Here is a 10487-nt window from a genome sequence, read left to right on the forward strand (position 1 = left end):
GACAGGGAATGAAGCAGATGGCCGGGGCGAGTGGCCCGAAACTGACCCCATTTTCCATGGGGAAAAGAAGTCATGTCCCCAGGGTCTGGGTATAAGATGAAAGGTGGCATCTGGGGCTCTAAGGACTTTCAGGGTCCTAGTTGCTGCCAGCATTGGGTTTGGAGAAATCCAGCAAAGATTGCATCACTCTAGCTTGGCTCCCCACTTTCTGCCATGGTGAGTGGCTGCAAACACAGGCCATTTCCCATGGGAAAAAGAAGTCCTTTCCCCACGGTCTGCAAATCAAATGCAAGGTGGCCTTTGGGGCTCTAAGGACTTGCAGGGTCCTAGTTGCTGGCAGCTTTATGTTTGGAAGAATCCAGCACAGTTTGCAAATTTCTCGCTCGGCACAGCCTTCCTGCCAGGCCAAGTGGCCACAAATGAAGGGCATTTTCCATGGGAAAAATGTCCTTAACCAAGGGTCTCAGTAATATGTTCAAGGTGGCCTTTCAGGCTCTAAGGACTTTCAGGGTCCTAGTTGCTGGCAACTTTAGGTTTGGTAGAATCCAGCAAAGATTGTATCACTCTAGCTTGGCTCCCCACTTTCTGCCATGGTGAGTGGCTGCAAACACAGGCCATTTCCTATGGGAAAAAGAAGTCCTTTCCCCACGGTCTGCAAATCAAATGCAAGGTGGCCTTTGGGGCTCTAAGGACTTGCAGGGTACTTCTTACTGGCAGCTTTAGATTTGGAGAAATCCAGCAAAGATTGCAAATTTCTTGCTGGGCACCACCCTATTGGCCAGGGCGAGAGGCCAGAAATGGAGGCCATTTTCCATGGGGAAAATGAAGTCATTGGCCCAGGCTCTGGGTATCAGATGAAAGGTGGCCTTTGGGGCTCTAAGGACTTGCAGGGTCCTAGTTGCTGCCAGCTTTAGGTTTGGAGAAATCCAGCAGAATTTTCAAATTTCCTGCTTGGCACCCTACTTTCTGCCAGGGCAAGTTGCAGCACAGGGATACTATTTCTATGGGAAAAAGAAGTAATTTCCCCATCATGTGGGTATCAGCAGAGAGGTGAAATTTGGGGCTCTAAGGAGCTGCAGGCTCCTCGTTGCCAGCAGGTTTAGTTTTGGAGAAAATCAGCCAAGTTTGCAAATTTCAGACAGGGATTGAAGCAGATGGCCGGGGCGAGTGGCCCCAAACTGACCCCATTTTCCATGGGGAAAAGAAGTCATGTCCCCAGGGTCTGGGTATAAGATGAAAGGTGGCATCTGGGGCTCTAAGGACTTGCAGGGTCCTAGTTGCTGCCAGCATTAGGTTTGGAGAAATCCAGCAAAGATTGTATCACTCTAGCTTGGCTCCCCACTTTCTGCCATGGTGAGTGGCTGCAAACACAGGCCATTTCCCATGGGAAAAAGAAGTCCTTTCCCCACGGTCTTCAAATGAAATGCACGGTGGCCTTTGGAGCTCTAAGGACTTGCAGGGTACTTCTTACTGGCAGCTTTAGATTTGGAGCAATCCAGCAAAGATTGCAAATTTCTTGCTGGGCACCACCCTATTGGCCAGGGCGAGAGGCCAGAAATGGAGGCCATTTTCCATGGGGAAAATGAAGTCATTGGCCCAGGCTCTGGGTATCAGATGAAAGGTGGCATCTGGGGCTCTAAGGACTTGCAGGGTCCTAGTTGCTGGCAGCTTTATGTTTGGAAGAATCCAGCACAGTCTGCAAATTTCTCGTTAGGCACTGCCCTGCCTGCCAGGCCAAATGGCCAGAAATGTAGGGCATATTCCATGGGAAAAATGTCCTTAACCCAGGGTCTCAGTAATATGTTCAAGGTGGCCTTTCAGGCTCTAAGGACTTTCAGGCTCCTAGTTGCTGGCAACTTTAGGTTTGGAAGAATCCAGCAAAGATTGTATCACTCTAGCTTGGCTCCCCACTTTCTGCCATGGTGAGTGGCTGCAAACACAGGCCATTTCCCATGGGAAAAAGAAGTCCTTTCCCCACGGTCTGCAAATCAAATGCAAGGTGGCCTTTGGGGCTCTAAGGACATGCAGGGTACTTCTTACTGGCAGCTTTCGATTTGGAGAAATCCAGCAAAGATTGCAAATTTCTTGCTGGGCACCACCCTATTGGCCAGGGCGAGAGGCCAGAAATGGAGGCCATTTTCCATGGGGAAAATGAAGTCATTGGCCCAGGGTCTGGGTATCAGATGAAAGGTGGCATCTGGGGCTCTAAGGACTTGCAGGGTCTTAGTTGCTGCCAGCTTTAGGTTTGGAGAAATCCAGCAGAATTTTCAAATTTCCTGCTTGGCACCCTACTTTCTGCCAGGGCAAGTTGCAGCACAGGGATACTATTTCTATGGGAAAAAGAAGTAATTTCCCCATCATGTGGGTATCAGCAGAGAGGTGAAATTTGGGGCTCTAAGGAGCTGCAGGCTCCTCGTTGCCAGCAGGTTTAGTTTTGGAGAAAATCAGCCAAGTTTGCAAATTTCAGACAGGGATTGAAGCAGATGGCCGGGGCGAGTGGCCCCAAACTGACCCCATTTTCCATGGGGAAAAGAAGTCATGTCCCCAGGGTCTGGGTATAAGATGAAAGGTGGCATCTGGGGCTCTAAGTACTTGCAGGGTCCTAGTTGCTGCCAGCATTGGGTTTGGAGAAATCCAGCAAAGATTGCATCACTCTAGCTTGGCTCCCCACTTTCTGCCATGGTGAGTGGCTGCAAACACAGGCCATTTCCCATGGGAAAAAGAAGTCCTTTCCCCACGGTCTGCAAATCAAATGCAAGGTGGCCTTTGGGGCTCTAAGGACTTGCAGGGTCCTAGTTGCTGGCAGCTTTATGTTTGGAAGAATCCAGCACAGTTTGCAAATTTCTCGCTCGGCACAGCCTTCCTGCCAGGCCAAGTGGCCACAAATGAAGGGCATTTTCCATGGGAAAAATGTCCTTAACCAAGGGTCTCAGTAATATGTTCAAGGTGGCCTTTCAGGCTCTAAGGACTTTCAGGGTCCTAGTTGCTGGCAACTTTAGGTTTGGTAGAATCCAGCAAAGATTGTATCACTCTAGCTTGGCTCCCCACTTTCTGCCATGGTGAGTGGCTGCAAACACAGGCCATTTCCCATGGGAAAAAGAAGTCCTTTCCCCACGGTCTGCAAATCAAATGCAAGGTGGCCTTTGGGGCTCTAAGGACTTGCAGGGTACTTCTTACTGGCAGCTTTAGATTTGGAGCAATCCAGCAAAGATTGCAAATTTCCTGCTGGGCACCACCCTATTGGCCAGGGCGAGAGGCCAGAAATGGAGGCCATTTTCCATGGGGAAAATGAAGTCATTGGCCCAGGCTCTGGGTATCAGATGAAAGGTGGCATCTTGGGCTCTAAGGACTTGCAGGGTCCTAGTTGCTGGCAGCTTTATGTTTGGAAGAATCCAGCACAGTTTGCAAATTTCTCGTTAGGCACTGCCCTGCCTCCCAGGCCAAATGGCCAGAAATGTAGGGCATTTTCCATGGGAAAAATGTCCTTAACCCAGGGTCTCAGTAATATGTTCAAGGTGGCCTTTCAGGCTCTAAGGACTTTCAGGGTCCTAGTTGCTGGCAACTTTAGGTTTGGAAGAATCCAGCAAAGATTGTATCACTCTAGCTTGGCTCCCCACTTTCTGCCATGGTGAGTGGCTGCAAACACAGGCCATTTCCCATGGGAAAAAGAAGTCCTTTCCCCACGGTCTGCAAATCAAATGCAAGGTGGCCTTTGGGGCTCTAAGGACATGCAGGGTACTTCTTACTGGCAGCTTTAGATTTGGAGAAATCCAGCAAAGATTGCAAATTTCTTGCTGGGCACCACCCTATTGGCCAGGGCGAGAGGCCAGAAATGGAGGCCATTTTCCATGGGGAAAATGAAGTCATTGGCCCAGGGTCTGGGTATCAGATGAAAGGCGGCATCTGGGGCTCTAAGGACTTGCAGGGTCCTAGTTGCAGCCAACTTTAGGTTTGGAAGAATCCAGCAAAGATTGTATCACTCTAGCTTGGCTCCCCACTTTCTGCCATGGTGAGTGGCTGCAAACACAGGCCATTTCCCATGGGAAAAAGAAGTCCTTTCCCCACGGTCTGCAAATCAAATGCAAGGTGGCCTTTGGGGCTCTAAGGACATGCAGGGTACTTCTTACTGGCAGCTTTCGATTTGGAGAAATCTAGCAAAGATTGCAAATTTCTTGCTGGGCACCACCCTATTGGCCAGGGCGAGAGGCCAGAAATGGAGGCCATTTTCCATGGGGAAAATGAAGTCATTGGCCCAGGCTCTGGGTATCAGATGAAAGGTGGCATCTGGGGCTCTAAGGACTTGCAGGGTCTTAGTTGCTGCCAGCTTTAGGTTTGGAGAAATCCAGCAGAATTTTCAAATTTCCTGCTTGGCACCCTACTTTCTGCCAGGGCAAGTTGCAGCACAGGGATACTATTTCTATGGGAAAAAGAAGTAATTTCCCCATCATGTGGGTATCAGCAGAGAGGTGAAATTTGGGGCTCTAAGGAGCTGCAGGCTCCTCGTTGCCAGCAGGTTTAGTTTTGGAGAAAATCAGCCAAGTTTGCAAATTTCAGACAGGGAATGAAGCAGATGGCCGGGGCGAGTGGCCCGAAACTGACCCCATTTTCCATGGGGAAAAGAAGTCATGTCCCCAGGGTCTGGGTATAAGATGAAAGGTGGCATCTGGGGCTCTAAGGACTTTCAGGGTCCTAGTTGCTGCCAGCATTGGGTTTGGAGAAATCCAGCAAAGATTGCATCACTCTAGCTTGGCTCCCCACTTTCTGCCATGGTGAGTGGCTGCAAACACAGGCCATTTCCCATGGGAAAAAGAAGTCCTTTCCCCACGGTCTGCAAATCAAATGCAAGGTGGCCTTTGGGGCTCTAAGGACTTGCAGGGTCCTAGTTGCTGGCAGCTTTATGTTTGGAAGAATCCAGCACAGTTTGCAAATTTCTCGCTCGGCACAGCCTTCCTGCCAGGCCAAGTGGCCACAAATGAAGGGCATTTTCCATGGGAAAAATGTCCTTAACCAAGGGTCTCAGTAATATGTTCAAGGTGGCCTTTCAGGCTCTAAGGACTTTCAGGGTCCTAGTTGCTGGCAACTTTAGGTTTGGTAGAATCCAGCAAAGATTGTATCACTCTAGCTTGGCTCCCCACTTTCTGCCATGGTGAGTGGCTGCAAACACAGGCCATTTCCTATGGGAAAAAGAAGTCCTTTCCCCACGGTCTGCAAATCAAATGCAAGGTGGCCTTTGGGGCTCTAAGGACTTGCAGGGTACTTCTTACTGGCAGCTTTAGATTTGGAGAAATCCAGCAAAGATTGCAAATTTCTTGCTGGGCACCACCCTATTGGCCAGGGCGAGAGGCCAGAAATGGAGGCCATTTTCCATGGGGAAAATGAAGTCATTGGCCCAGGGTCTGGGTATCAGATGAAAGGCGGCATTTGGGGCTCTAAGGACTTGCAGGGTCCTAGTTGCAGCCAACTTTAGGTTTGGAAGAATCCAGCAAAGATTGCATCACTCTAGCTTGGCTCCCCACTTTCTGCCATGGTGAGTGGCTGCAAACACAGGGCATTTCCCATGGGAAAAAGAAGTCCTTTCCCCACGGTCTGCAAATGAAATGCAAGGTGGCCTTTGGGGCTCTAAGGACTTGCAGGGTACTTCTTACTGGCAGCTTTCGATTTGGAGCAATCCAGCAAAGATTGCAAATTTCTTGCTGGGCACCACCCTATTGGCCAGGGTGAGAGGCCAGAAAAGGAGGCCATTTTCCATGGGGAAAATGAAGTCATTGGCCCAGGCTCTGGGTATCAGATGAAAGGTGGCCTTTGGGGCTCTAAGGACTTGCAGGGTCCTAGTTGCTGCCAGCTTTAGGTTTGGAGAAATCCAGCAGAATTTTCAAATTTCCTGCTTGGCACCCTACTTTCTGCCAGGGCAAGTTGCAGCACAGGGATACTATTTCTATGGGAAAAAGAAGTAATTTCCCCATCATGTGGGTATCAGCAGAGAGGTGAAATTTGGGGCTCTAAGGAGCTGCAGGCTCCTCGTTGCCAGCAGGTTTAGTTTTGGAGAAAATCAGCCAAGTTTGCAAATTTCAGACAGGGATTGAAGCAGATGGCCGGGGCGAGTGGCCCCAAACTGACCCCATTTTCCATGGGGAAAAGAAGTCATGTCCCCAGGGTCTGGGTATAAGATGAAAGGTGGCATCTGGGGCTCTAAGGACTTGCAGGGTCCTAGTTGCTGCCAGCATTAGGTTTGGAGAAATCCAGCAAAGATTGCATCACTCTAGCTTGGCTCCCCACTTTCTGCCATGGTGAGTGGCTGCAAACACAGGCCATTTCCCATGGGAAAAAGAAGTCCTTTCCCCACGGTCTTCAAATGAAATGCACGGTGGCCTTTGGAGCTCTAAGGACTTGCAGGGTACTTCTTACTGGCAGCTTTAGATTTGGAGCAATCCAGCAAAGATTGCAAATTTCTTGCTGGGCACCACCCTATTGGCCAGGGCGAGAGGCCAGAAATGGAGGCCATTTTCCATGGGGAAAATGAAGTCATTGGCCCAGGCTCTGGGTATCAGATGAAAGGTGGCATCTGGGGCTCTAAGGACTTGCAGGGTCCTAGTTGCTGGCAGCTTTATGTTTGGAAGAATCCAGCACAGTCTGCAAATTTCTCGTTAGGCACTGCCCTGCCTGCCAGGCCAAATGGCCAGAAATGTAGGGCATATTCCATGGGAAAAATGTCCTTAACCCAGGGTCTCAGTAATATGTTCAAGGTGGCCTTTCAGGCTCTAAGGACTTTCAGGCTCCTAGTTGCTGGCAACTTTAGGTTTGGAAGAATCCAGCAAAGATTGTATCACTCTAGCTTGGCTCCCCACTTTCTGCCATGGTGAGTGGCTGCAAACACAGGCCATTTCCCATGGGAAAAAGAAGTCCTTTCCCCACGGTCTGCAAATCAAATGCAAGGTGGCCTTTGGGGCTCTAAGGACATGCAGGGTACTTCTTACTGGCAGCTTTCGATTTGGAGAAATCCAGCAAAGATTGCAAATTTCTTGCTGGGCACCACCCTATTGGCCAGGGCGAGAGGCCAGAAATGGAGGCCATTTTCCATGGGGAAAATGAAGTCATTGGCCCAGGCTCTGGGTATCAGATGAAAGGTGGCATCTGGGGCTCTAAGGACTTGCAGGGTCTTAGTTGCTGCCAGCTTTAGGTTTGGAGAAATCCAGCAGAATTTTCAAATTTCCTGCTTGGCACCCTACTTTCTGCCAGGGCAAGTTGCAGCACAGGGATACTATTTCTATGGGAGAAAGAAGTAATTTCCCCATCATGTGGGTATCAGCAGAGAGGTGAAATTTGGGGCTCTAAGGAGCTGCAGGCTCCTCGTTGCCAGCAGGTTTAGTTTTGGAGAAAATCAGCCAAGTTTGCAAATTTCAGACAGGGATTGAAGCAGATGGCCGGGGCGAGTGGCCCCAAACTGACCCCATTTTCCATGGGGAAAAGAAGTCATGTCCCCAGGGTCTGGGTATAAGATGAAAGGTGGCATCTGGGGCTCTAAGTACTTGCAGGGTCCTAGTTGCTGCCAGCATTGGGTTTGGAGAAATCCAGCAAAGATTGCATCACTCTAGCTTGGCTCCCCACTTTCTGCCATGGTGAGTGGCTGCAAACACAGGCCATTTCCCATGGGAAAAAGAAGTCCTTTCCCCACGGTCTGCAAATCAAATGCAAGGTGGCCTTTGGGGCTCTAAGGACTTGCAGGGTCCTAGTTGCTGGCAGCTTTATGTTTGGAAGAATCCAGCACAGTTTGCAAATTTCTCGCTCGGCACAGCCTTCCTGCCAGGCCAAGTGGCCACAAATGAAGGGCATTTTCCATGGGAAAAATGTCCTTAACCAAGGGTCTCAGTAATATGTTCAAGGTGGCCTTTCAGGCTCTAAGGACTTTCAGGGTCCTAGTTGCTGGCAACTTTAGGTTTGGTAGAATCCAGCAAAGATTGTATCACTCTAGCTTGGCTCCCCACTTTCTGCCATGGTGAGTGGCTGCAAACACAGGCCATTTCCTATGGGAAAAAGAAGTCCTTTCCCCACGGTCTGCAAATCAAATGCAAGGTGGCCTTTGGGGCTCTAAGGACTTGCAGGGTACTTCTTACTGGCAGCTTTAGATTTGGAGAAATCCAGCAAAGATTGCAAATTTCTTGCTGGGCACCACCCTATTGGCCAGGGCGAGAGGCCAGAAATGGAGGCCATTTTCCATGGGGAAAATGAAGTCATTGGCCCAGGGTCTGGGTATCAGATGAAAGGCGGCATTTGGGGCTCTAAGGACTTGCAGGGTCCTAGTTGCAGCCAACTTTAGGTTTGGAAGAATCCAGCAAAGATTGCATCACTCTAGCTTGGCTCCCCACTTTCTGCCATGGTGAGTGGCTGCAAACACAGGGCATTTCCCATGGGAAAAAGAAGTCCTTTCCCCACGGTCTGCAAATGAAATGCAAGGTGGCCTTTGGGGCTCTAAGGACTTGCAGGGTACTTCTTACTGGCAGCTTTCGATTTGGAGCAATCCAGCAAAGATTGCAAATTTCTTGCTGGGCACCACCCTATTGGCCAGGGTGAGAGGCCAGAAAAGGAGGCCATTTTCCATGGGGAAAATGAAGTCATTGGCCCAGGCTCTGGGTATCAGATGAAAGGTGGCCTTTGGGGCTCTAAGGACTTGCAGGGTCCTAGTTGCTGCCAGCTTTAGGTTTGGAGAAATCCAGCAGAATTTTCAAATTTCCTGCTTGGCACCCTACTTTCTGCCAGGGCAAGTTGCAGCACAGGGATACTATTTCTATGGGAAAAAGAAGTAATTTCCCCATCATGTGGGTATCAGCAGAGAGGTGAAATTTGGGGCTCTAAGGAGCTGCAGGCTCCTCGTTGCCAGCAGGTTTAGTTTTGGAGAAAATCAGCCAAGTTTGCAAATTTCAGACAGGGATTGAAGCAGATGGCCGGGGCGAGTGGCCCCAAACTGACCCCATTTTCCATGGGGAAAAGAAGTCATGTCCCCAGGGTCTGGGTATAAGATGAAAGGTGGCATCTGGGGCTCTAAGGACTTGCAGGGTCCTAGTTGCTGCCAGCATTAGGTTTGGAGAAATCCAGCAAAGATTGCATCACTCTAGCTTGGCTCCCCACTTTCTGCCATGGTGAGTGGCTGCAAACACAGGCCATTTCCCATGGGAAAAAGAAGTCCTTTCCCCACGGTCTTCAAATGAAATGCACGGTGGCCTTTGGAGCTCTAAGGACTTGCAGGGTACTTCTTACTGGCAGCTTTAGATTTGGAGCAATCCAGCAAAGATTGCAAATTTCTTGCTGGGCACCACCCTATTGGCCAGGGCGAGAGGCCAGAAATGGAGGCCATTTTCCATGGGGAAAATGAAGTCATTGGCCCAGGCTCTGGGTATCAGATGAAAGGTGGCATCTGGGGCTCTAAGGACTTGCAGGGTCCTAGTTGCTGGCAGCTTTATGTTTGGAAGAATCCAGCACAGTCTGCAAATTTCTCGTTAGGCACTGCCCTGCCTGCCAGGCCAAATGGCCAGAAATGTAGGGCATATTCCATGGGAAAAATGTCCTTAACCCAGGGTCTCAGTAATATGTTCAAGGTGGCCTTTCAGGCTCTAAGGACTTTCAGGCTCCTAGTTGCTGGCAACTTTAGGTTTGGAAGAATCCAGCAAAGATTGTATCACTCTAGCTTGGCTCCCCACTTTCTGCCATGGTGAGTGGCTGCAAACACAGGCCATTTCCCATGGGAAAAAGAAGTCCTTTCCCCACGGTCTGCAAATCAAATGCAAGGTGGCCTTTGGGGCTCTAAGGACATGCAGGGTACTTCTTACTGGCAGCTTTCGATTTGGAGCAATCCAGCAAAGATTGCAAATTTCTTGCTGGGCACCACCCTATTGGCCAGGGCGAGAGGCCAGAAATGGAGGCCATTTTCCATGGGGAAAATGAAGTCATTGGCCCAGGCTCTGGGTATCAGATGAAAGGTGGCATCTGGGGCTCTAAGGACTTGCAGGGTCTTAGTTGCTGCCAGCTTTAGGTTTGGAGAAATCCAGCAGAATTTTCAAATTTCCTGCTTGGCACCCTACTTTCTGCCAGGGCAAGTTGCAGCACAGGGATACTATTTCTATGGGAGAAAGAAGTAATTTCCCCATCATGTGGGTATCAGCAGAGAGGTGAAATTTGGGGCTCTAAGGAGCTGCAGGCTCCTCGTTGCCAGCAGGTTTAGTTTTGGAGAAAATCAGCCAAGTTTGCAAATTTCAGACAGGGATTGAAGCAGATGGCCGGGGCGAGTGGCCCCAAACTGACCCCATTTTCCATGGGGAAAAGAAGTCATGTCCCCAGGGTCTGGGTATAAGATGAAAGGTGGCATCTGGGGCTCTAAGTACTTGCAGGGTCCTAGTTGCTGCCAGCATTGGGTTTGGAGAAATCCAGCAAAGATTGCATCACTCTAGCTTGGCTCCCCACTTTCTGCCATGGTGAGTGGCTGCAAACACAGGCCA

Source organism: Agelaius phoeniceus, chromosome 33 (assembly GCF_051311805.1).
Source record: "Agelaius phoeniceus isolate bAgePho1 chromosome 33, bAgePho1.hap1, whole genome shotgun sequence".
In the NCBI taxonomy this organism is placed as follows: Eukaryota; Metazoa; Chordata; class Aves; order Passeriformes; family Icteridae; genus Agelaius; species Agelaius phoeniceus.